Source organism: Prionailurus viverrinus, chromosome A3 (assembly GCF_022837055.1).
Source record: "Prionailurus viverrinus isolate Anna chromosome A3, UM_Priviv_1.0, whole genome shotgun sequence".
Lineage (NCBI taxonomy): Eukaryota > Metazoa > Chordata > Mammalia > Carnivora > Felidae > Prionailurus > Prionailurus viverrinus.
The window spans coordinates 66,723,820-66,749,741 of record NC_062563.1 but is presented as its reverse complement, the minus strand read 5'-3'; the positions used below and the strand labels follow the sequence as shown (position 1 = coordinate 66,749,741).

General features: G+C 48.7%; 1 pseudogene; it reads left to right on the top strand.

The window, feature by feature from the left end:
- LOC125161802 (guanine nucleotide-binding protein G(I)/G(S)/G(O) subunit gamma-10-like) overlaps window positions 1-25,922 on the top strand; it is a 115,002-nt pseudogene that overhangs the window by 64,193 nt on the left and 24,887 nt on the right.

The window sequence follows — 25,922 nt, the reverse complement described above, 5'->3', positions numbered from 1 at the left end:
TGGAGGGAAGTTCCTTGAGGTCAGTAATGCCCAGCACAAAGCTAGGCACATGGCATGGCTCAGGAAATGTTTATTGAGTTGAATTTAATTCAGAGGCAGAAGGAGAGTCAGCCCCCATTAGGAAAGCACAGGCCTTTCTCCAGGAAGATCTGACTTGCCAAGGGAGAAAAGCTGCCCTTTCCTGCCATGGGAGTTTATAGGACACCCAAATGTAAACCAATGTAGGAATATGCAACAAGTATTAATGTGGCACCAACTGGTTCCAAAGTGAAATTCTGGAACCTTGAAGTTGAAAGGGGTCCTGAGATCCAACATTCTTGTTTACATGCAAGGAAACTGAGGTCCCAAGAAATACACACCCTTCCCTAGCACATCCAGGTAGTGAGTGACTCAGGTGGGATAAGAAGACAGGTCCCTGTGATCCCAGTCTGGGGAACTGTGCCACTTGAAAAGCAAGCCAGCCCCTCTGAGGAGTAGCTCGGGGCTTGGCCTCTGTCCCTCCCCTCCCATGAATCTGCGCAAAGGAAACATGGTGTCTGCCTCCCAGGGAGTCAGGGTGGGCATCCTGCAGCCCAGTGCCAACGGGTCTTCACAGAGGCGAGTCCCCCTCATGGTCTGCACAGGGAAGGGGCCAGCACTGAGGTCATGCGGTTCAGAATCAGGAAGTTTGTTGGAGGCGAGGAGCCAGGGTTTAACAACAGGAACTGCTGTTTCCTGAGAACACTGTGTTCCCCGAGGCCTCCCCTCCTCTCTCCAGAGCCCTGTCCACCCCACCTTCATGTAGGCACCCATCACTGCAGGTCTAGCCTCTGCTTCCAAATCTGCATCCCCATTCCCACAGGCCAGCTGGACGTTGGCCTTGGCAATCACATCCTTACCATAAAGACCGAAGGTCTGAAGTCATGCTCTGGTCTTCAGTGTGACACCCCAGGTGCTTTGTCAGAGTCACCCTGTCGTCGCGAGAGCTGGTGTTCTAGGACAAGAAAGGGTCTGATCTAAGTCCAGGTGCTTTTTAGCTCCACAGGGCACAAGACACACTCTCTGTCTCCACCTCTCCATTGCTCAGCTCCCTGATCCTGGTCATCTATCTCCAGCCTCCTTGGCCTTGTCTCTCTACTGCTAAGTTAAATGCTGTTGGGGATGGGGACCACATGTCAAGAAGTGCATGGGCTTTTCAGCTGCAAACTCCCAAGGGCCAAAGACAGAGGCTTTTTATCTCCAGAGGCTCAAGGACACAGCCGACCTCCCTTTTCTCTTTTTTTTCTTTTTGCAGTATAGCTACCACTACCCACTCTAGATGTCATGGAGAGGCTGAGATGGCCATGAGATGGATATTAGATCAGAGGACTCAGAAGTACTCAAATCTTTCCCAGCCTCCCAGCCCCTCAGAGAAAAAGGTAAAGCAAAGTAATAGGATGCCTTGTTGCTGGCTGGAGCTTTGACCCCAAACCTGGTGAGCCACACCAAATGACCTTCTTCCCAGACCTCAGAGCCCTGGACCCAAGGCCCTTTACCCCCTAATGCCACCCCCAAGTCTCAGGTGAACAGAGGCCAGCACAGAAGCAGTGGGGGCCCTGGCGTGTGGGCCCGTGTGGCCCAGGTCGCCTTCCTAGAACAGATTCACTCTCACCTTGTCTGAATGGAGCAGGTAGGGCCGAGGGAAGAAGAGGATGAAGGAAAGAGCTGTCTAGGGCTACTTGCCACAAGTGAGGAGTGAGGGCACATCTGTTTTAAGGGAGGGCCATCCATGGGCCTTTCCTCTCCGGGCTGAGCCCCCAGCTCAGCACTGTTCTGGCTTGGCCTGAAAGTGTACCAACTTTTTTAAACAAGCACAGGGACCCCACCCACTAGCACATTTGCCCAAACGACATCCTTGATTTAGCTTAGGAGGGCAATGGGAAGGGAGAAGGAGAACTTTTTCCTCTTTGGGCCAAGGGCCACACCTGTACCTCCCTGCCCTAACATGCCTGGCTTTTTTTTTTTTTTTTTTTTTTTTTCCTTCAGACTGCTTCCATGTGGTGATCCTGGAGGCCATTCTCTTTTTGCCAACTTTTCTGGGCTCACTATGGAGAATCAGGTAGCAGATAGCAATAGGCACAGACACAAGGAGGGCACAAGGTTCTGCAGTGCCTGCCTTCTTTTCTTAGAGGCGGTCCAGGATGCCTGGTGACCTCTGAAACTGTGGTTTTGTGTCCTAATTCAGTGATGTTCTTTTCCCACATCTCAGATTTCTCCAGTTTCTCCCAACTACCCGTCCCCCAAATATAGATGTATATTACTCAGATAAGATGTAATTGCAAGGCAGTTGGCATAGTAGAAAAGTGGCAACTCTGGGCTCTGCCGGATCTGGGCTGCAGCCTCTGTTCTCTCACTTCCTGGCTGTGAGAGCTGGTCCTAGCTCCTTGGGCCTGGGTTGCTCTCATTTGCAAGACAGGAGCTTTGTCTTCCCCGGGTGGTTGTGAGAATCACTGATGCCATGTGGGGACAACCTGGATTGTGCCCGGTGGCGTTAGATGCTCAGAGGTAATAAACAATTACTCTAGGTTAGAAAATAAGCATAAACAGTGGCATAATGAAAAATGACATTTAGAGAACACTTATATGTCAGACATGAAGCTAAGGATTTAAAACTGATCCTATTTAATCCAAGTATAGCTCTATGAGGTAAGTCCTATCATTATCCCCATTTTACAGAAGGAACCTGGGACACAGGCAGGTAACTTGTTCAAGAAGTAGAGTCAGGATTCAAATCTAGTGACCCTGACTTCAGAGTGGTTATTTTAGGAAGGGGCAGCAAAAGAGGGCAGGAGTGAGGCTGGCCCAGAGGTTTGTCTGTTCTTAGGGATGGGAACCCTCTGAAGCATATGGTAAAGATCTTATTGGGGAGGTAGGCACCCATCCTCCCCACCCCCCCCCCACCCCCGCCTTGGCTGCAGACAGGGCCTCCTGAGACATCCCAGGTAGATGTTGGGTGGAGAGAGTAGCCTCTCCTATCTTTCAGAGTCTCTGTTGAAAGAGATCATTCAGCTTCTCACCTGACTCTGATACACTCCAGGCAGCTGGCACCCAGACAATTATGGGCAGGGGTGGCAAGAGGGGGTGTGTTGGAAGGGCCTGGTATCTCAGAATGCGGAGGGAAGGGTCCCCTGCAGTACTCATGCTGGGGACTCCAGAGAGGAGCTGGGATGGCAGCACTGCTGACTTGCAAAAGATATCTGTTGGCATGCAGACAGAGTGAAGGAAAGCTTGTAATTGTAGCCATAAATCAAATGTGGACAGAGGGAAAACCGTCAGACTTTTTGCAGTTATTTTGTGCAGAAGAGGTGGAAAAACACAGCTGTGGTGTGATAGCTGGGCCGGCTGGATGTTGGCAGAGGTGGGACTTGTGGTTTCACATCGCGGAGGGGAGGGTCTCCTGCCCCAGAAAGCTATTGCAGTGGCCCTCACCTTCGGGATGACAAAATAGCCAGTTCCCCAGAGAAGGAGGGCCCTTCTTTATGGGGGCTGGCCTGGCAGACACCTGAACAAGCCCAGCGTATCTTCTGCATGCACTCTTGCCTCTTTGTGAGTTTGAGTTCCAGCTCTGCCACTTAGAGCCCTGAGCCCTCTGGCAAGCCACTTAAACGGAAATGGATGTATGCATTCGGTCCCTGCCATCTGCCAACTCTTGGGGTTGGCCATCTCAGCTGGAGTGTAGCTTCTCCCTCACTAACAAACCTGATTTAATTCAAACATCCTGCCCTCCGGGGCTCTTGGGTAGCTTAGTCCCTTAAGCGTCCCACTTTGGCTCAGGTGTTTGAGCCCCGCTTCCGTCTCTGTGCTGACAGCTCAGAGCCTGGACCTGCTTTGGATTCTGTGTCTCCCTCTCTCTCTGCCCCTCCCCCTCTCATGCTCTGTCTCTATCTCTCTCTCTCTCTCAAGAATAAAAAAAATTAAAAGACAACAAAACAAAACAAAAAAACTGCCCCCCTCCCCAGCTCCCTGCTTCAGCTGGGAACCATGCTTAGCTTCAGAAGGTGGTTCCTGATTGGCTCAAGCCAATCATGGTCTCATTCCTTTTGCTGGTGACTGGCTTAGGCATGGACATGTGACCTGATCCTGGCCAATGAGATATAAGTCTGTTGGAGGTGCTTCAGGGGAAGGTTTCTCATCTCCTACCCCAGGGAGGAGATGGTCGTTAACACTCCTGGATGTTGTGCCTGCAACTGCTCCCAGCCATTTTGGGATGGCAAGCATCTAGCTCCCAGCCATTTTGAGTTGGGTTTTCTATTAATGGCAATTAAGTGTCCCTACACTTTGTGCTTCACTGAAAAATGGGTAGGAGAAGTATGTTCTCTTCCCCAAGTTATAGGGTCCAGAGCTGGGCTGCTTGGTCCCAGTGGTGTAATTCTCTCTTAATTTTTCAGAAAACAAGTTACCCCCTCAGATGCAAACACATCCCTAAAGTGGGTTCAAATAACAACCACTTTGACCCAACAACGTTCAGGCCATTTTGCTGGATAGGGCTCATTAGGGCAGGTGCATTTTCTCAGACAGGCATAAAATGATCTTAGAAAGTGCCTGTGCAATAAATGTGTTATTGGTGCCTTGCATCAGTATGTGCTATTAATTGGAATAATGAGATATTTTATATGCAACGCTAGTGAATTATTAAGCACCCATTGTCTAGTTTTGCTTCAGAAGGTCTTGTGCTCCCTGAATGAAAGCAAGTTGAGGACTGAAAATGTCATAATGCCTGCTGGGGAACTCCAGCTTTCTAATAAAGGATCCTGGAAGAGCTATCCCATCTGGGAGTCTCTCACCTCAGCCCTTTGTCTGGGGGAGGAGCTGACTAATGTAGGATGGTCAGTTGTTTCATCAGGGGAGGAAGATTAAAAACTACATCCACCCCCTACCGCTACCACACACACCTCCAAGCCAGACAGCTAGGGCCATTGAGATTCTTGTCCCTTTCAGAGATGCTAGGGGGCCAGGCAGTGGTCAGGGAGGAGTCCATTTCTGCTGGAGAAGACTCCCAGTCTGTGTCCCATATTTGACTAATGCACCCTAACCAAGTAGGCCTCTGCTTAATATACTAGAGGTCAAGTGATCAAGTCAAACAACCCCATGGAGGACTAGGGAGATTCTACATGGACTGTCCCTGCTCTTACCCACAGTTAATCCCTCCTATGGGGCTCTGTAAGGCCCAGGTTGAACTTGTGAGTAGATACTCCATACTGGTTCAGCTCTCCTGTTTACCATCTTTCTTTGACGTTGTCTGGCCTGTCTCACCCAGTCAGGAGTTTTGCTCGGGGACCTCAAATGAGAACACTTAGTAAAAAATAAATGGCAGCTCCCCAGGACTCTGGGGCAGAAAGCAAGGGGTTAGGGGCATTCAGGGCATCTCCCCTAAATGCTTTTGCCCCCTCTGAGCTGTGCTCTGAGTGTGACCCATGTTGAGTTGGAGTCCATCTCAAGGGCTGGGGGAATGATTTGTCATAAGAAAGCAAGGGGCTGATGCACACAAGAGACCTGGACACCTTTCTTCTGGTGGCTTTTAAAATATTTCAAGGGGGCTGCCTGCCTTCATCCACTACATTTCTGCCCCTCCACCCTCCCTCCCGCTCCCCCTACAGCTGTTCCCCAAGCTAGATGAAGCCATTTCTTCTGAAAAGTCTGCCTCTGGATTATCTCTTGTCAGTCTAAAAACAACCTGACCATATCAAGAAAGGAAAGTTGAAAGGAAAAAGTCAGGTACATAAATGTCAAACATTGTTATTTTTCCTTCTTTTTCCAATCTTCGTCCAAGTGCTAGCCTGTTTTCACCCCACCATCCTGTGTCCTACTTGTAAACCTGGCATCAGAAGCCTCAGTTGCACATTCTTATGATACATTAAATTGGCTTAACCCCCCTCCCAAATATGTGGGTTCCCGCTGTCTGTCTGCCCCTCTAGGTCTACTGTCCACCTTCCCCAGCCTGCTCTGCCCTATACAGTGCACACCCCTGGTATCTCTTTGTGTATTTAAATTTCAGTTCTCTCTGAACTTAATCACCTCTGTAAAGGCCCTATCCCCAAATACAGTTACATTGTGAGATACTGGGGGTTAGGGCTTCAACATGGTTTGGGGGAGCCACAGTTCAGCCCATAATTTCATTCCCCCTGCTCCTCCCCTTTGGGGTCACTGAGGCCTGGCTGTGCCCTCAACAGAAGGTCACAGCTCTTAGCAGGCAGCCCACGGCCGGTTCTCTCTGGTTCCCCTCAGGCCTAGTGGAGGTAATAGCACTGGGCTGTTACCAGCCCTTGGGGTGTCCACACATCCACACCCTGTCCACACCTTTGTAAATAAGCCTTTTCTTCCACTCTCTCCCGTTATCCACATTGAGCATGCCATCTCTCTCCTGCTGCGCCCCTGCTGGTTATACCAGGCATGGTGGCTGCTCCCGGCAGCTCTGAGGATTTCTGGGGGTGTTGTGGGAGCCACACTGGTTCAGCTCTCCTGTTTACCATCTTTCTTTGACGTTGGAATATGCTGCTTTGGTCACCTACTAGAGGGTAGAGAGGGAGATGACCTCATGTGACAATATAGCAAATGCCTCAAACAGAATGTTACACCCTCTAAGACTTTCCTGCCCTGAGAAATCCTCCTCCCAGCCCTTCCTTCACACAGATATGCATTGAATGTTCTACTTGGTAGTTCCTCTCTTTCCTCCAGCTGCCAGCCCCAACTCTCAAATTACTGTTATTTCTTTTGTATTGTCCAATTCAGTGGGGCCCCCTCCACACTTTCAGCCCATCCAGGCTGATCCCTGGGGGGGGGGGGGGGGGTTCACATTTCCCACCCAAAGAGGCTTCCTGGTACTGGGCCAACTCTAGGTGCTTCCGGAAGATACTGCTGCCATTTGGAAACTCACAGTTTCCCCTCCTGTGTTATCTCCTCTTTCCACCTGATATCAAAGCACACTTATGCCATTCCGAAGAGGCAGCAGGCCTCCATTTACCTGATCATTCCCCTATTGTTGTATATTTGTGGCATTTATACTTCATTAAACAAATCTGCAGATCCAATTCCTTCCTTCTTCATTTCCCTGACCTCAGGGATGTGCAAGTTGTCTGTGGACCATGTTTTCCTAACCTTGCCACACAGAAAGCTTTGACTTGCCCTGAGTTATCTTGAGCTGGTGGTTGTTGGTGGTGCTTATCCTGGGTTTAGGGCTCTCAGGACTACCATTGAGAGGGACTCACCCCCCAGACCCAGAAAAGCTCTCTATAGATCTTGGAGCTCATCTGAAAGGGAACAGTTGGCCAGCCTGTTGAATGTAGAGCCTATGTTGAAGGAACTATGACAAGAAAAGCTTTGTCACCAAATATTTTAATAGCTGCTACTTGCTCTACAGACCTTTCTATTTACAATCCTACCGCCTGTGTAACAAGCCAATGAGAACACTTGCTTTTTATGTTGAGCCTAACAAATGCAGCATTTCCCAAAGTCTGGGCCATGGAACACCAGTCACATGGCCTCCTCCAAGAAAAGAAGAATGTGGAGTGGTTAAGAAAGTTTGGAAAACGCTCTTTCTATCTCTAATGCATTTTAGTAAAGTCGCAGAATCAGGCAATAAAAAACACATTCATTTTTAAAAGCCAATGTTTCCCAAAGTTGTTAGACTTTTTTTTTTTTTTTTTTTACATAACACCATTTAACATCTCACAAAACTTGAGGTTTATGGAACAGACTTTAGGAAACATTGCCCAAAGAAACATTGCCTGCAAGTCTCTTCTGAATAAAAAGAAAAGGGAGAATTATCAAAGACAGTCAGTTTTATAATCCTGTGACAATTGCTGATACAAATGTGAGAGCTAACTGGGATTCTGGGTCCATGAGGACACCCCTCGGTCTGGCCAACCATTGGCAGTCTTGGGGCGCATAGAGTAACCCTGAAGGAAAGTACAAATTAGGTCAAGGAGGGTTTTTAGTAAGGTCTGGAGTGACAGGCTGCATTATCACAACTACAAACATAAAGAAGGAATTAGGGGTATTTGGGATGCTGTGAATCTTTTGAAGAAAAATCAATGTAGAAAAATCCTAGTCTTTTCCTCAACTGTTCCTAACTACTCTTTTTGAAGTCTGGATTCTGAGCTAGGGGATGGCGGCTCTGTTCTTAGATTTCCCACTTACTGAGTAACCTGGCATTCTCATCTTTAGGCAGCACAGGGACAGCTGGAGGGCAGATACCTGGGCTCAGGCCCACCTTTCCAGTCTCTTTAGAAAAAGGCCTGTGAAGTGGGTGGTCCTAACGCTGCCATTTTAGTGCCAGTTAGTCTTTAAAGTTTTTTTTTTTTTAATTTTTTTAAGTTTGTTTATTTTGAGAGAGAGAGTGTGTGTGAACAGAGGAGGGTCAGAGGGGAGAGAGAATCCCAAGCAGGCTCCTCACTGTCAGCACAGAGCTTGATGCAAGGCTGGAACCCACCAAACCGTGAGATCGTGACCTGAGCCCAAATCAAGAGTCTGACGCTTAACTGACTGAGCCACCCAGGTACTCCGTAGGGCCATTTAGTCTTGCCTGAGATGGTTTTCCTAGGTGCCAAACAGGACACTGCATGGTCACGAGAATCCATCAACTGTGACCTTACCTGCCTCCCACCATGTCCTAAGGCAGTCCAGCCCCCCTCCAAGATCAGCACCGGAGCCCAGGAGAGAGAGAGAGAGAGAGAGAGCAGACCCAGGAACCACTGAGTTCTCGATGAAGCCTGGCCTGGACCTGCAGCAAGGGAGGTGTTGTCTGCTTGCCAAGAGGGACAAAACTGTCCCAGAAAGATGGAGGGAAAAGGAAGGGGAGCAGGCAAGATCTGCCGTGTGAAAACAGGGGTCAACAAGGTCATTGTGTGGCTGGTCTGGGCACCCACTTCTGCATTTCCAGCCAGACCCAGCTGGGCAGAGCACAGAACTGGCCCTTCTCAGCCAGCTTCCCACTGCAATGTCAGTTCAGCCTTGAATGGAAAAGCTGCCGGCAGTGGGTGCTAGGGGACAAGCTTTTTTTTTTTTTTTTTTTTTTTTAATAATTTATTGTCAAGTTAGCTAACATACAGTGTATATAGTGTAGTCTTGGCTTCGGGGGTAGGTTCTCGTGATTCTTCATTTACATACAACACCCAGTGCTCCTCCCAACAAGTACCCTCCTCAATGCCCATCACCCATTTCCCCTCCCCCCAACTCCCCACCCCCATCAACCCTCAGTTTGTTCTCTGTATTTAAGAGTCTCTTATGGTTTGTGCCCCTCTCTGTAACTTATTTTTCCTTCCCTTCCCCTATGGTCTTCTGTTAAGTTTCTCAAATTCCACATGAGTGAAAACATATGATATCTGTCTTTTTCTAACTGATTTATTTTGCTTAGCATAATACCTCCATAATACCCTCCAGTTCCATTCATGTTGTTGCAAATGGCAAGATTTCATTCTTTTTCATCTCCAAGTAGTATTCCAGTGTGTGTGTGTGTGTGTGTGTGTGTGTGTGTGTATCACATCTTTATCCATTCATCAGTTGATGGACATTTGGGCTGTTTCCATACTTTGGCTATTGTTGATAGTGCTGCTATAAACATTGGGGTGCATGTGCCCCTGTGAATCAGCACTCCTGTATCCTTTGGATAAATACCTAGTACTGCTATTGCTGAGTCGTTGGGTAATTCTATTTTAATTTTTTGAGAAACCTCCACACTGTTTTCCAGAGCGACTGCACCAGTTTGCATTCCCACCAACAGTGCTAGAAGGTTCTAGGGGACAAGCTTTTAAGTTACCTCCTGGGGCTCCTCCTCCAAGGGACTGACTGTGTGCATCTGGGGTTCCTTGTGAAGTTGTCCACTTGGATGTGGGGAGTTGTGGGGATATGCAGCTGTCCCCGGTTCATGCTCCACAGTGAGAGACAGGACAGCAGTGTGCCAAAGCGGAGGGTTGCCAAGAAATCAGAGGTCAGAGGGAAGATGCTGTCAGGCAGCTGGGATCATACAGAGGGCCAGGACCACGTGGCTTATGGAGGGGGCAGGGACAGGAGTGCAGTATCCTCAGAACTGGTAGTGGTATTGAAAGAACCCCATAAGCGCCTGGGTGGCTCAATGTGTTAAATGTCCGACTTCAGCTCAGGTCACGATCTGTGGTGAGTTTGAGCCCCACGTCAGGCTCTGTGCTGACAGCTCAGAGCCTGGAGCCTGCTTCAGATTCTGTGACTCTGTCCCTCTCTGCCCCTACCCTGCTCAGGCTCTGTCTCTCTCTGTCTCAAAAATAAATAAACATTAAAAAAAAAAGAGAAAGAACCCCATTAGAATAATAATATTGATGGCAAAAGTGAAAACAATACTGATAATGAGGACAATAGCAACAACAAAAGTGATAATAGTTCCTGCCTTATTCATTTAACTAGTATTCATTGAATCCCTGCTGGTGTCAGCACCTGCTAGGCATCCAGCGTGTACACGGATAAGGTCCTTGCCCTCGGTGTTTACAGTCCAGCGTGGAATCAGGTTGAGCTTGCAAATACATAATCACACCGTGATCACGGCAGCGTTTACTGAGAGAGCTTACCAGGTACCAGGCATTGCACTCTTCACCTGTATCACCTCTTTTAGTCCTCCCACAAATCTATGTGGCTAGTGCTTTTAGCATCCCATTTTAAGAGTGAAGAAAAGGAGGCTCAGAAAGGTGAAATGCCATGCCTTCAGACATCCAGTATGTAACTGAACGCGGAGAAGGAGGGACCCAGAGAGATCGACCACCTTTCTTGCTCTTGGGGGGGAGGCTAAGTCTGACACAAAGTGAGAAGGGCACATTGTGCCTGCGGAGGTGAGGCGGGTGATGGTATGGCGGTGCCACATGTCAAATGGCCACATGTAGAATGCCGGGTTCTAGGAATCTGTGGACAAGGCTGGTGGGATAAAAGTGGCCACGGTGCTTTCTGTCCTGTCACCCATCTCAGGGCCAAGCACCTGCTGTCTGCGTCTGCACAGGTGCAGGTCAATGGATACCCACTGAGCTGTGGGATGACAAGGGGTTTTCCTACCCAGAGCATATGCATGCCCTGGCAGATGTGAAGACCTTGTATGTCTTGTGGGCCATGGGATGTTTGGGTGTGAGCTTAAGTCTGGGGGTAGGAGTGGGCAGGGCATTTAGGTGGGAGGGGGGCAGACTGGTGGGGCAGGGTGTGTGTGCATCATGGAGATGGAGGGAAAGGCTGGGGGAAGGTTGGGAGTGACTTTAAGTGCTGGCATCAGGCTGTGACTTTCTCCTGTGGCTGAGGGAGTCATCAGTGGCTCAGGCTGGATTGACCTGGCAGAGGGGCAACTGCAGGCCTCGGACCCCCAGCCTGTGATGGGATGGGAGAGAGGCTTGGTGTGGGGGCATCTGAGCTTCCCCAGGGACTGCCTGTAGGAGAGTTTGATGCCCTGTCTTCTGACAGGCTCATTGCCTCCCAAATCCTGACCCACCCATCAGCTCTTTGGAGCCACCAACCTCCCCTTCAGGGAATTGCTTGCTTTTGGACTCTTTGCAACCTGACTGAACAGAGGAAACTCTCAGGCTCCCTGGAGACCCTTGAACCCAGAATTCAAGGCAATGGCTAATAACCCTCTGAGAGTTAGGGAGGCATCAATGACTGGAATTATCTGCCTGGTGTAAAATGGCCCCAGACCCTCCAACCAGCAGGGTCTCCTCATTGGCTGCACTTTGGAATCACCTGAGAAACCTAAAAAAGTACTGACATGTGGGCCCCATCTCCAGAGGTTCTGATTTAGTTGGTCTGGGGTGTGACTTGGGCATCAGGATTTTTAAAAGCTCCCCAGAGGATTCTAGTGTATGACCGGAGCTGGGAACCACTGCCCTGTAGCATTCTGCGGCTTTTTAGGCAGCAGTGACCTTGAAGTCTGGGAGAGCCTCCCCAAATCAAAGTGTTGTCTGCAGACCCGGAGTCTGGCTCTTGCTAGGGTTACTGTAACACTGAATTTCTTGAAATGCCCCAAGGTCCTGAGAGGAGAGTTCCCAATTCTCACTGGAACCTCCTGGGACCTGACACCGAGAGGGCCCTGTCCTCTGCGCCTGTCTCCTTCTGTCCATCATAACTATTCTTTCCTGCCCAGAGCCAGGATCCCCACCCCAATCTGCCTCCAAACCAAAAAAAAATTTTTGACAGTCATTAAAGATAAAATTTTAAAAATCATCTAAGAAGATGTGTGTAACCCATTGGAAATTTCAAGGCAGTGAGTCATTGTGCTCCTGGGCCCCCTCAGATTCTTATGTAAGGTTGAGTCACTTTTTGTGAAGTCCGTGCATAGCAGAAAAAAATTGGAAAGCTCTCGAGATGTGTGTGTCTGTGTGTGTGAGAGAGAGAGAGAGAGACAGAGACAGACAGAGACAGAGACAAAGAGAGAGAGAGAGCAAGAGAGCCTTGTCATTTGTAGCTTTAAGACACTGGTGGTGGCTGGGGCGCCTGGGTGGCGCAGTCGGTTAAGCGTCCGACTTCAGCCAGGTCACCATCTCTCGGTCTGTGAGTTCGAGCCCCGCGTCAGGCTCTGGGCTGATGGCTCAGAGCCTGGAGCCTGTTTCCGATTCTGTGTCTCCCTCTCTCTCTGCCTCTCCCCCGTTCATGCTCTGTCTCTCTCTGTCCCAAAAATAAATAAAAAACGTTGAAAAAAATTAAAAAAAAAAAAAAAAGACACTGGTGGTGGGGCGCCTGGGTGGCTCAGTCAGTTGAGCGGCCGACTTCGGCTCAGGTCGTGATCTCACGGTCTGTGAGTTCGGGATCTGCGTCTGGCTCTGTGCTGACAGCTCGGAGCCTGGAGCCTGCTTCAGATTCTGTGTCTCCCTCTCTCTCTGCCCCTACCCTGCTTGCTCTCTGTCTCTGTCTCAAAACTAAAAACATTGAAAAAAATAAAAAAATAAAAAGACACTGGTGGTAACTCTGAATTAACTTCAGAGATTCCGCATCCCCTATTCTTGTTCTCCATCCCCTCTACTTCCTTTTCCATCCAAATTTTACCCCTTCATAAAAGTGACTTTTTTGCTCCAGAGGTCAGTCTGGCAGATTCCATCATCCAGCACATGGCTGTCTCTGGTCCCCAGGACAGACAGGGCAGTGTGGGTGGGATGCCCCTGTTCTGCTCATCCTGGGTGGGGGCTGCGCCCCTACTAAGTGCAGGCCTGAGAGCCCAAAAGGTGGAGAAGACATGTCTGGGCCCAGTTCTGGGTCTGGGTCCTGTATTCCTGGTTTTCTCAGAAAAACACAGAGGCGGTGGAACAGGATCCAGGAGAAAGAAGAATTGTGGGCACTTCAAGAGAAGAAAGTGAGGGACCCCATTCCTTGGGGAACCAAATTACTCTTTGAGAGTTTGACCAAAAAACTGACACATGGGCATGGAGCAGACAGAGGCAAAGTTGTCCTAACAAGAGAGAATGGGCCCATTCCAGTAAGACCGATTTGGGTATAAAGGGAAGGATGTCCATCTGAAGGGGTCAGTCCCCCAGTGTAGGTGAAGAAAAGAGCCAGGCCCCAGAATGTGGCCACAGTGGGCTCCACTGCCTCGGAGAAGGAGAGGGGGGCTGGCTGCCTCCTCCCAGTGACGGGCATGCCTGCCGTGGGGGAGGGGAGGGGCAGATGTCTCACACTGTGCTGCTGAGGTTTTTAGTCTACACTCAGTGAGGACTGTTCCTGGTTCTGAGTCCAGGCTCCCCAGGGCTGGCTCTCCAAGAAGTGTGCCATGGGGAAGGGGTGGGGCCACACGCACAGATGAGAGAGCAACCAGATATAGATCATTTTCCTTGTGAATGAACAGATCCCCCTCTGGGTTTGATAGAACAGTCCTGTGAGCTTGCCCCAAGTGGCTGCTGCTTCCATCACCTGACAGATCGTCAGGAAGGCGGGGAAGTCATCAGCAAACGCCACCTCCCAGAACCCACTCACCTCCCCAGGAGTGTCCCCAGCACTGTCACAGGCCTCACCCCTTTCTCTTCTGACTTCCTAAGCTGTGCTGTTCAATAAGATACCCACTAGCCTCAAGTACCCTAAGGGTCAAAGACGTATGGGATTTTGAAGACTTAGCATGAAAAAGGAATGTAAAATGTCTCAATAATTTTCTTTTTTTTTTTTTACATTTTTTTTTTTTTTACATTTATTTATTTTTGAGACAGAGAGAGACAGAGCATGAACGGGGGAGGGTCAGAGAGAGAGGGAGACACAGAATCTGAAACAGGCTCCAGGCTCTGAGCCGTCAGCACAGAGCCTGACGCAGGGCTCGAACTCACATACCGCGAGATCGTGACCTGAGCCGAAGTCAGATGTTTAACTGACTGAGCCACCCAGGTGCCCCTCACTAATAATTTTCTAGGGGCACCTGGCTGGCTCAGTCAGTAGAGCATGCGACTCTTAATCTCAGGGTCATGAGTTCGAGCCCCACATTGGGTACTGAGATTACTTAAGAATAAAGTCTTTTTAAAAAATAATAATAACTTTCTATACTCATTACATGTTGAAATAATATTTTGGATATATTGGATTAAAGAAACTGTCATTAAAATTAATCTCTCTGGTTTCTTTTTGCCTTGGGTCCGATGCCTCAAGCATCTCCAAAATGAAAATAGAGGGACAAAGATAATGGAAGAACAGATAACAGCCACAGAATCTTGGAAGCCAAAATCCGATGGGTAAGGGGTCATGACCAGATAAAGTTGAATTCAACATTGCTGTACTGGGCTGGGTAGTGCCCCCCTAAAATTCTTGTCCACCTGGAACCTCAAAATGTGATCTTATTTGGAAATAGGGTTTTGTAGATGTAATTAGTTAAGTTAAAATGAGATTTTACTGGATTAGGGAGGGCCCTCAGTCTAATCAGGCCACATGAAGATACAGAGACACAGAAAGAAGCCCATGCTGGCTGCAGGCAATATAGGAGTAGGGTCTTGGGGTTACCCAAACAACTCATTGGCTCCAGAGAGTGGGGGGCAAGGGAATGGAAGGTGGCGGGAAAGACCACCTGGCTTAGCCAGCCCAGACTCATGTTTTCCTTGGCTGGAGCTGGGATTCCTCTCAAGGTTTCTGCCCCCAGATAGCAGTGAGGCTGAACTGGGTAGCGGCCGGATGCTGTATTTCACTCTGTTTGTTCAGGCTGAGAGGAGAGCCAAGGATCGTCCATGGAATGCGTGAGTTATGAAGATCTCTCTCCAAGCGTGCGATCCTGCTGGCGGCTGTGGGATTGTCTTTAGAGGTGGGAGTTCAAAGGGCAGGGATTCAAAGACGGTCTGACCCTAAACTCCTAAACAGTCACACTTTTAGTTGAGTTACAGGGAAACAGGCTGGACTGTTGTGGTTATTCTTAAGGTTTCCAAGGGATCCCAGAGGTGACCTTGAAACTACTTTCTGGAGCTTCTGTCAGAAGAGACTCTCTCCATCCTCTGCACACTGGAGTACCCATTATTATTTTTCTTGTTATTGTTGAATGGCTTCCCTAGAAACTCCCAGACAAGTCAAGAGCTCAAGTCATCCAATTTTTGCCATGCAGGCCACCTGCACCTAACCAAACCTTTCCATGTTTGCTTTGAGGGACTCCCCGTTGCCCTTTCTGCCTCCGAGATCCCATCCCTGGGGAATTTGTCACAGCTCAAATACGGGCTTACCCAGGAGCAGTAATACAGCAAGTTATTCTTTCCACAGATATTTACTGAGTGCCATCAGGCCATGTGCCCGACCTTTTCCAAGCACTGGGGGATTGAATTAGCTCTCCCATCCCAACTCTGGGCAGCTCTATGGGAGCTCTCTGGGCCTGTGGGTAGTGCTCAGGGGAGCACGGACTCTGACCAGTGAACAACTGGCTGGGTGAAGGGCCCAGACTCGGCACCATATCAAAGTGAGGCTGAGAGCTGGCAAACCCTTGCCCATCATGTCCAGTCTCCGGCGGGGTCTGCCTCTCTCGGCAGGGAGGCTGCTTCCCTCCCTGGGCCCAGCTCCAGCTCTCAGGCCTCTCCTCCCTGCCTGCTTCTTATCTCTATTTTCAGTGTTTAAAAAATGTCATCCTGCGTGGCCAGGGCTGTGAGCTGCTGTGAGAACAAGGAGAGATTTGCTATGAGGTGATGGGGGTCCTCTGGGGCCTGGCTTCAGTGCCCAGAGCTTGTCAGAGCTGGAGGGGCCGCCAGAGACCAATTGCTCCTGCCAGATGTCCGCTCCCTGGCCCCACCAGCCCACCTCTACCTCACCTTGGGAAAGTTGAGATTTGTAGTTTTGATAGATGGGGGAGGGAATGAGATGGTTTCTCTAGACCCCAACTTCCCCCCTCCCCGCCCCGCCACTGGCACTTTTTAAACAGAAAATCCAGGGACACCCACTCCGTTTTTCTTGGTCGGCTCAAGACCAGAAGACTGACCCCATCTGCTTAGGAAGAAGGACTTCCCATGGTGATGTGCAGACCAGTCCTGCTGGGCAGGGGGACAGGGAGGTCCGGAGGGGGGCAGCCCTGGCTTTGGGGCTTGCCCTTTCACACTGGCAGTGTAGGCTTTTTAAGGACTCAGTGCCCTGCGGTGACAGAGACCCCCAACCTGCTTTCCTTCATAAGGACCCCAGTCACTAGCTCTTCTGGTCTCTTGGCCATTTTTCCATGAAGACTGAAAAGAAGAAATGAACTTTAATCCCAGCAATGGGGATGTGGACAGACTTGGGGTAGGGGGGCGGCTTGAGACTGGGGGCTCCAGGACTGCTGATAGAGCTTCCCAGGGCAGGTTATTCATAGACCAACCCCTGCCCATGGGCTTTGGTGTGTACCTAGTGGAGGCAGAACCAGGAGACAGATGTTTTCTCCAGATCTTTCCAGCCTTATGGTTTTTATAATTAGACCTGGAAAAACATCTTTTCCTTTCTTCGTTTCTTTGAAAAAGCAACATTGGCTTAAACACAAAGTGATCATTGGGGCCTTTTGAAAGTAGAAAAAATAATGAAGTGACCTTTTGAGAATAATGCTTCATTTCCTCATTCTGCCTCCCCATCTCTCCCCCATGACTCCTGCCCCTGCCTCAGTGAGGAAAATGCCCCTGTTGTGGCTTTGACTCTAGAGGAGATGGGAGACCAGATAACAGCTCAGTGTTTCAAAGCCATTTTCCCCAAGGGCCCAACTGCTTGCAAAGCCTCTGAAAAAACCTTGGCCAACCTCCTGGCCCAGCTGCTGGCCTTGAAATCGAGGCTGCTTGGCCTATCCAGGAAGCCCGTAAATCCCCAAGTCGGCAAGAAAATGCACTCTGGAGCTTGCCTCTTTGCTCAGATGCCTGGCTGCAGGCCCTGGACTGTCCTCAGCCAGTCTAGAAGCTGGTGTAAATAAGCACATGCATCTGAGGAAGACCTCATTTTCTGAGGAATCGTATCAAAAAGCCCATTGTTCCCTTTGGGAGCCACAGCTCTTTCCCACCTGACAGTTGATATTTAATTGATGGCTGCTGTCCTTCATAGGGTTTTTAGCACATCATGTGGGTGTTAGTAAAATTTCAGCTAAATATTAATGCTTTTGCTCCCAAGACAGAGAGTGGTAGCTCTCTTAATATCTATTTAACCTATTATAAGCCCCCAAAGGATAGTTGTACCTATATCATAGTTCAAAAATCCAAATGTCTTGCCTTAGCTGAGGCCTGAACCAAGCACAGACTGCAGATGATACTTCCTGGGAGTTGAAGCAAGCTGGGAGGGGAATGTTAGCTCAGGATTGCTTCAGACCTGGGAGAAAAGAAGGGACCTTTATCTTGAGGGTGGAAGGAGTGGGGAAATATTAATCTAGAAGCCTTGAGGGCATGGGATGTCAACTTTAGAGAGGTACAAGATGTCAACCAGACAGAATTTGGGACCCCACCAGGGCCATGCAGCAGATGTGGAGCAGATGAAGCTAGACAGCTCATGAAATAAATCTTCAGGTGCTAGGCATGGTGGTAGGCTCCAGGAGAAAGCAGGGGAGTCCTAGAGACAACCCAGGCTGACCTCGCAGCTTAAGAGCATCAGGAGGGATACTGTTGGCCAGATGGGCTGCCAGGGGCTTATATTCTACTCATCTTGGCTCCTCAATGGCTACCTGGCCTCAGGCCAGCCCCTTCATTTCTGTGCCTCAGTTTTCCCATCTGTGGTAGGGGATGGTGATACTGAAGGAAAGGATGGGGGAAATGCTTAGTACAAGGAAGGACCCATATGAGGAGGGGGACCACCGGCCGCACCTTGCCAGCTGAGTTCCATCTTGGGCCCGGGGGGCCAGCAGGATTTATAACCACAAGCGATCCTGAGACGGCTCTTGAACCATGATGCCCAACAAGCGGTCAATCCTGGCCCCCTAGTGGGCACACAGCCTAGTCTCAGCTGGTGGGCGGAGGGGCAGAGGGTGGGGCAGGGGCAGCGTTCTGCCTCCTGGGCTTGTCTCAGGAGCTCTTGGTGGGCTGACATTGCCCTAAGAGATTCTGGCCAGCCTTCTCCCCCTCTCCCCAGTCCTTCCTGCTTGGGTGTTTGGGATTAACATGCATCCCTTGAACCTTTTCATTTTTCTACCCAGATGGAAACTTGGCCAGCAACCAGGCCTGGATGTGTGCACGGTATGGCTGGGCTCAGGCCAAGCCCACGGTAATTATAATCACATGTGAGGCTCCCGCTGGCTCACTGGGCGCCAGGGGCTGGGGGAGAGCACAGCTGCCAGAGGGGAGGGCTGGGTGCTGGGCTCTGGGCAAGTGTGCAGACAGCGGGGCCTTGGGCTCCTGCCCTCCTCTCTCTGACCCTCAGTTTCCTCGATTAAATGAAGGGATTGGCTTATAGGACCTGTGAGGGCCCAGCCTATGCTCTGGAAATCTCAGATACCATGAGATGTGGACCAGTTGTCACATGCCCCCTTTGGTCTTCCCAGTCCGCCTGACCTCACGTGTACCCAGAGTGGGACGTGCCCCTGCCCTGCTTCATCAATCTAGATGCTTTCTCACAAGACACAGAGCCGGGAGGGTAGGGGGGTATTGAGCCTGTCATTATCCCAGAAGTAGCTGGAAGTGTAGGATACCAGGGTGGGATTGAGGGTGCTTAGGGAAGAGTCTGGAAGGAGAGGCAAAAGAGGGTCCAAGACAGCCTTCACCAGTGCCCTGTGGCACAAGGGCAAACGCGATCCCATGAGCATTAGCCCAGGGCTGGAGCTGCCCCTCTGCTTGGTTTGATCTGTTTTCCAGTGTAACATTATTCTGAGCATGGATGCGGCAGCCCATAGAGTTCTTTACCCAGTGGAGTTTTGTGGCTTTTTCCATTCACAGCAGAGTCTCAGAAGGCTGAAGAATAAGGAGTTGTTGAAGAGCTGTGAACAGTGGTTAGCCAGCTAAGTGGTGTGGCCACGGGCGGGGGTCACATTCTGCAGCACACGGTCTGCGTAGAGGCGATGGAGAGGAGAGTTTCTCCAACTTTGCATCACCCGTGCGGGTTCCCTCCTTTCCCCCACTTTCTACCTGCACGCGTGTCTCTCCCCACTTCTTCCTTGGTCTCTTCTGTCCTCCTCCGCTGCTTTTCTCGTTCCCCCTTGTTCTCTCTTCCTCCTTTCTAGTCAGGGAGGAGCCAGGTGATAAGGCAGAAAGAGAACGGCTCAGCTTTGAACGCTGAGCCTCAGGCTTCTAGTCTACAAAACGGGGCAGGGCTAACCACAACCTAACCACGGCATTGTTGGTAAGATTAAACAGTATAATATGTGTAAAACCTCAGGCTGGACATAGGAAAGTGTCCAGTAAAAGGCAGTATTAATAATTTATCCAAAATATCAACTGTAATTTGTCTTAAAAGATTATACTTAACATTTGTTCCCATTCTTTTTTTTTTTTAAGGTTATTTATTTATTTTTGAGAGAGAGAGAGTGTGAGAGTGTGAGCAAGGGAGGAGCAGAGAGAAAGAATCCCAAGCAGGCTCCGCACTGTCAGCACAGAGTCTGATGTGGGGTTTGAACCCACCAACCGTGAGATCATGACCTGAGCCGAAATCAAGAGTCAGATGCTTAACCAACTGAGCCACCCAGGTGCCCCACATTTGTTCCCATTCTTAATAAAAATCAGGTAATTTAAACTTTTTTCTTCCTAGCTCTTATAGAATGACCATATTCAAATGGATTGCTCTTTATTGCCTGTGGCTTCTCGTTTTGCTACCCACATCTAACTTAGGACCACACGGCAAGGGGCAGGGGGAGCTAAAGACCCTGGGTGTCCTGCTGGAGGCAGAGGCCTTGCAGAGGCAGGCAAGGTGCGATGGTCCTGCCAGGCCAGAGGACCAGTGCCCCTCGAGCAGCCACTCCCACTTTCTTGGCTGCCCTTGGCAGGAACAAGGGGTTCATAAGCCACTGTGTCCCGGGAAGAAGGGAAAGGGCATGGGAACTGAGAAGTAGCAGAGCAGTCTTACAATGTGTTGAGACAGGAATAAAAGCAGCTGAATAAAATACTTGTCTCTGCCCAGGGCACACCACAGAGTGGGGAGAGGACTGGACTGGATATTGTGAGCAGGCACCTGTAGGGGGCGCTGGTAAGTCACTCCTCCCTCTGCCTTCTGCCTCTTCATTGCAAAGTGAGGGGCTAAATGCAAAGGTCCTTTGAGTCCTAACCTGTCAGGACTCTGATTTGCGTGAGCAGAAGACTGGTGTGCTTGGCATGAAGGATGGGACTCTTCAGGCCTCCTCTGGATCCTTCCCCAGGCCTCTGAAAGGATGCTCGGGTCTCTGCTGCCTCAGTCACAACCAAACACAACACTTCCCAGGATCTTATAATCCTCTCTTGAACCTTCACCTTGCTCCCTCCTTTTACTCCCGAGGATGCTCGAAAGCCTCAGGGTGTGAGTGTGGAGGGGTAGCAAGGGTGCAGGCCCTCTTGCCTTGCACGCCTCAGGCCTTGGAGGGAAAGAGCAGAGAGGGTCTGCTTACTGGTAGGGAAAGGAGGCGTGGCCTTCTCAGAGAAATTGCCTTGCGCAGGCTTCTGCTCCCAGGTGGCTGTGTTTTTAGCAATGAGCCTATTTTCATTTCCTAGAGCTGTTGTAACAAATTACCACAGACTTGGTGGCCTAAAATAACAAACTTATTCTCTCACAGTTTTGGAGGCTAGACGTCTGAAATTAAGGTGGTGTCAGGGCCACGTTCCCTCCAGAGGCTCAGGGGGAGAATCTTTCCCCGTGTCTCCTAGCTTTGGGTGGCTCCAGGTGATCTTTGGTTTGTGGCTGCATAATTCCAATCCCTGTCTCCATCTTCACATGGGTTTCCTCTCTGTCTTCTCCGTAGGTTTCTCATAAGAACACTTGTTATTGGATTTAGGCCCACCTGAATAATCCGGGATGATTTCACCTCAAGATCCTCAATCACCTCTCTGCAGAGTCCCCTTTTTCCACATAAGGTCCTATTCACAGATTCCAAGGATCAGGACATGGACATATCTTTGGGGGTGGGGAGTCTGCCATTCAACCCACAAGAATGCTCCCCCACTCGTGTCCCCACAAGAGCCTGAAAGAACCAAGAAAGACATTCCTTGTTCTATGGGTGGAGCCTGAGGTCACCGCTGAAGACTCTTCATGGAAATGTTTTGAATAATTCTTCCCATGTGCCTTAGCAATGTCACTTTACTGCTCTTCCCATCAAGAGGTGAAGTTGTCTCTCCTCCCTTGAATCCCAGGCTTGGCAATGTGACTTATTTTGGCCAATGGGACTTTAGCAAATGTAAGCAGAGGCTTGAAACACACTTGGGCATGAGGATTGCCCTCTCTTTGGCCATGGTTGGAAGGCAGACATTATGATGTGGATGGGCCTGAGCTAGTTGCTGAAGAGGCCACATTGAGAACTGAAGTATCTCAGCCCTAAGCTTGCTGACTGCTAGATATGTGAGAACATGCTAGATCATCCAGCCCTAATCAAACCACCAGGTGAGTACAGCTGCATGCATGACCCCAGGGAAGCCCAGTGGACAAACCACCAACTGAGCCCAGCCAAACTGCTGACCTACACACTACTGAGCCAAGAACACGGCTGTTGTTTTGAGCCACTAGATTTTGGGGTGGTTTTCTGCTATACCTGATACAGTCCCCATGCAGGTGAGCCTCCAGCACCCCCAAGTATAGAGTCAGGCCCTGGAGGCAGACTCTGGTGGCACTCAGGGGTGTGTGGCTGGAGCTGTGATCCCTCGTGAGCCACCATCCCCCTTTTCTTTTTAGGAATGGAACTTTTTAGTAACGGCAGAAGTCCAACTAACTAGAGACTCTACTCTGCAGCTAAGTATGATGACATTTTTACTGATGGAATGGAATGAAAGGGATGCGTGCAACTTCTGTGTTACTTCTTTAAAAGGAGTTTGCATGCCCTACACTTCCTCCACCCCCCTTCCTGCAGGCTGGAATGCAGAGCCGAGGCCAGCAGGGTGGACAAATGTGGCAGGGAGGCAGGACTGTGTAAGATGGTGGCTCCCGTTGGCTCACACAGCCGAGTGTGGGGAGCAGTTCCACAAAAGGGGGGCTGCTATTCCAGGAGAGGGCAAGCGCTGGGCAGACAGGAGCACATTTACCACATGAGGCTCCCAGCTCTCTCCCAACCCCTTTCTCTTGTCCCCCAGCCTCCTCAGCACTTTCTCTCCAGCTCCCACAGCAGGAACAAAGAGGGAAAAAGGGGAGAGCAGAGGAAGCAGCATGTGCAAAGGTCCAGAAAGGAAAGAGGTCATGCTGCATTTGGTGCACTAAAAGCAGCTTGGAATGGCTGGGGGTTGGGGCAGGAAGATGTGAGGCCGGAGACCATGTCCTGAAAGGGGTTGGTCAGTGGGGAGTCCCCAGTTGGCTGTAACTTAAATGAATGGCTCTGGCTGCTGTGTGGAGCATTGAAAGGGGACCAGGCAGAGGCAGGGAGGCCAGTTTGGAGGCTGTAGGAGCCATCCAAGCAACAGATGATGGTGGCCTGAGGAGAAGGGTGGTGCAGAGGAATAAGACAAGTACATTCAGAAACATTTAGGAGGGAAAATGGACCGGATTTGTAGAGAAGTCTGTTGTTGGGGATATGAGAGAGGGAGGAGTCCAGGCTGATTCGTGGGGATGCAGATGGCATTCACTAGGACAAGGGACACAGGCAGAGAGGTGGTGTAGGGAAGGTGAAGCTGACTGACTTCCGTCTTGGACGTGGTGGGTTGGAGGTGTCAATGGCACATTCAGATTATCTATGCTTTTTGCATACTCCATTTCTGGAGTCTCTTAATTGGTTGCTCTCCATTTCACCCCCCTCCACCTTTTAAGTTTATTTATTTATTTTGAGAGAGAGAGGAGAGAGAGTGCCTGTGCACGTGTGTGTGGGGGGAGGGGCAGAGGGAGAGAGAGAGGGAGAGACAGATTTGCACATCTTCTTCAGAGAAATGTCTATTTTGCTCTTTTGCTCATTTTTATATTGGGTTATCCTTTTATTGAATTATAAGAGTTGTTTATATATTCTGGATACAGGTCCCTTGTCAGATTGATTATTTGCAAATATTTTATCCCATTCTGTGGGTTACCTTTTCACTTTCTTGATGGTATCATTTGCAGCAGAGTTTTTTTAAAATTTTAGCACATTAAAAAAAACCTGATTTGCTGAGGTATAATTTTAAATGCTTCATTCAATGATTTTCTAGTAAATTTACAGAGTTGCGCATCACTGTAACCATTGTCATAATCTAGATTTCGAACATTTCCATCCCCTCCCCCTCCCAAAAAAAAAAACCCAAAAAAACCTCATATGGCCATTTTTGGTCCACTGCTGTTACACTGTCAGCCCCAGCCAGATCCTCTGGGTGTACCTGTTTGGGACATGTCACGTAAATGAAATCATACAATATGGACTCTTTCACTTTTGGCTTCTTTCACTTAGCATAATATTTTTGAAGTTTATCCATGTTACGGCATGTATCAGTAGCTTGTTTCTTTTTAATTGCTAACTACTATTCTACTGTTAATCCATTCACTAGCTGAGTTATTTCTCGTCTGTTGCTATTGTGAATAATGCTGCTGTGATTCAATGTAATTGTCTTAGTAGCTCAGGCTGCTGTAACAGAACACTATATTCCGGGCGGCTTAAACAATAGTTATTTCTCACAGTTCCGGAGGCTGGGAAGTTCAAGATCAAGGTGCTGGTTGGTAGATGGCTGCCTGTTCTCTCCCTCCTCATGTGGCAGAGAGAGTGATTTGGCCTCTCTCTTTCTTATGAAGACGCTAATCCCATCATGGGGGTCCCACCCTCATGACTTCATCTAATTACCTCCCAAAGGCACCACTTCCAAATACCATCACATTTGGGGGGGGAGGCCTACAACATATGGATCTGGGGGGACACAAGCATTCAGCCCATAATAGTAATTATTGATACGATTGACTTTACATCTACCATTTCAATATTTGTTCTTGACCTAGCTCATGTCTGTTTTGTTCCTCTGTTTCTCCTTTACTGACTTCTTTGGTGTTAAATAGATGCTCTTCTAGCGTACCATTTTAATTTCTTTGTTGGTTTTTAAATGGTGTTATTTTCTTCTTGGTTGTTCTAGGGACAATATGCAGTCTTATCGCAAGTTAGGAGGATATTTGACATTTTATGTGATGATTTGTTAGTTTGAATTAGTTAATAATTTATTGTTTCACAAATAATATAATTTAAATATCTCATATTTACATTCAGCTTATATTAATGTAAATTATTAGTTTTAAATTAATAAATAGTTGGTAATTATTTCTTTAATATTTAGGCATTTGGTATGTGGTCTCTCTACCCCTGCCCCGGGGTCTGCACATGTTGGGGGCAGACCTACCTTTCTCATATTTTCATGCATGTATTTTTTCACATAGCTATAGTCATACTATGAATGATATATTATGAATATTACAATATTTATCCTGCTTTTTATTTTATTTATTTTTACCTGCTACTTTCTTTTCTTTTTTGTAATTAACAAATTATTTTTATTTTTTATTCATTGTCTTATTATTATTGTTTATTTTTGAGAGAGAGAGAAAGAGTATGAGCGGGGGAGGGGCGGAGAGAGAGGGAGACACAGAATCCAAAGCGGGCTCCAGCCTCTGAGCCATCAGCACAGAGACCGACACGGGGCCTGAACTCAAGAACTGCAAGATCATGATCTGATCCGAAGTCAGATGCCTAACCGACTGAGACACCCAGGTGCCCCTATTTTTTTGTAATTTAAAAAAAATGTTTATTTTTGAGAGAGAGACAGAGGGGGAGTGGGGGAGGGGCAGAGAGAGAGGGAGACACAAATGTGAAGCAAGCTCCAGGCTCTGAGCTGTTAGCACAGAGCCCCACATGGGTCCCTAACTCATGAACCATGAGATCATGACCTGAGGTGAAGTTAGAGATTTAACCGACTGAGCCACCCAGGTGCCCCTTATTTTATTTTTTAAAGTAGGCTTTATGCCCAGCACAGAGCTCAACGGGGGCTTGGACTCACGACCCTGAGATCAAACTTGAGCTGAGATCAAGAATTGGACGTTTAATTGACTGATCCATCCAGGAGCCCCTCTTTGTTTTTAAACTTTCCATTTGTATGAGCTCTTTATTAATATGCCCTCCTCAAAACTTTTTAGGAAGGAGGCAGAGTATAAATACATAAAACAGAGAGTAACCTTTTATCTCCCCTATTTGCTGCCAATACTTCTCCCCACTTGCCCCTTTTCATTTTTTTTTTAAGGCAGAAAATTTACATTTTTCTCTAGTCAAACTCGCTAATCTCTCCTTTGTGATTTTATCAGTGATTTCCAAGTTTAATAAAAGATATTCTTCCCCTGGAGATTTGATGACTGTTTAAGTCTCTCCTCTTCTAGTTTTCCTAGGTTATTAAAAAGTATGGAACTCTTTAATCTCTGTAAAATTTCTCTGTAAAGACTCCCTCTGGTCTGAGGAGAGAGATGATTTTGAAGTATAAGTTTCTCAAACTCAGCAGTTTCCT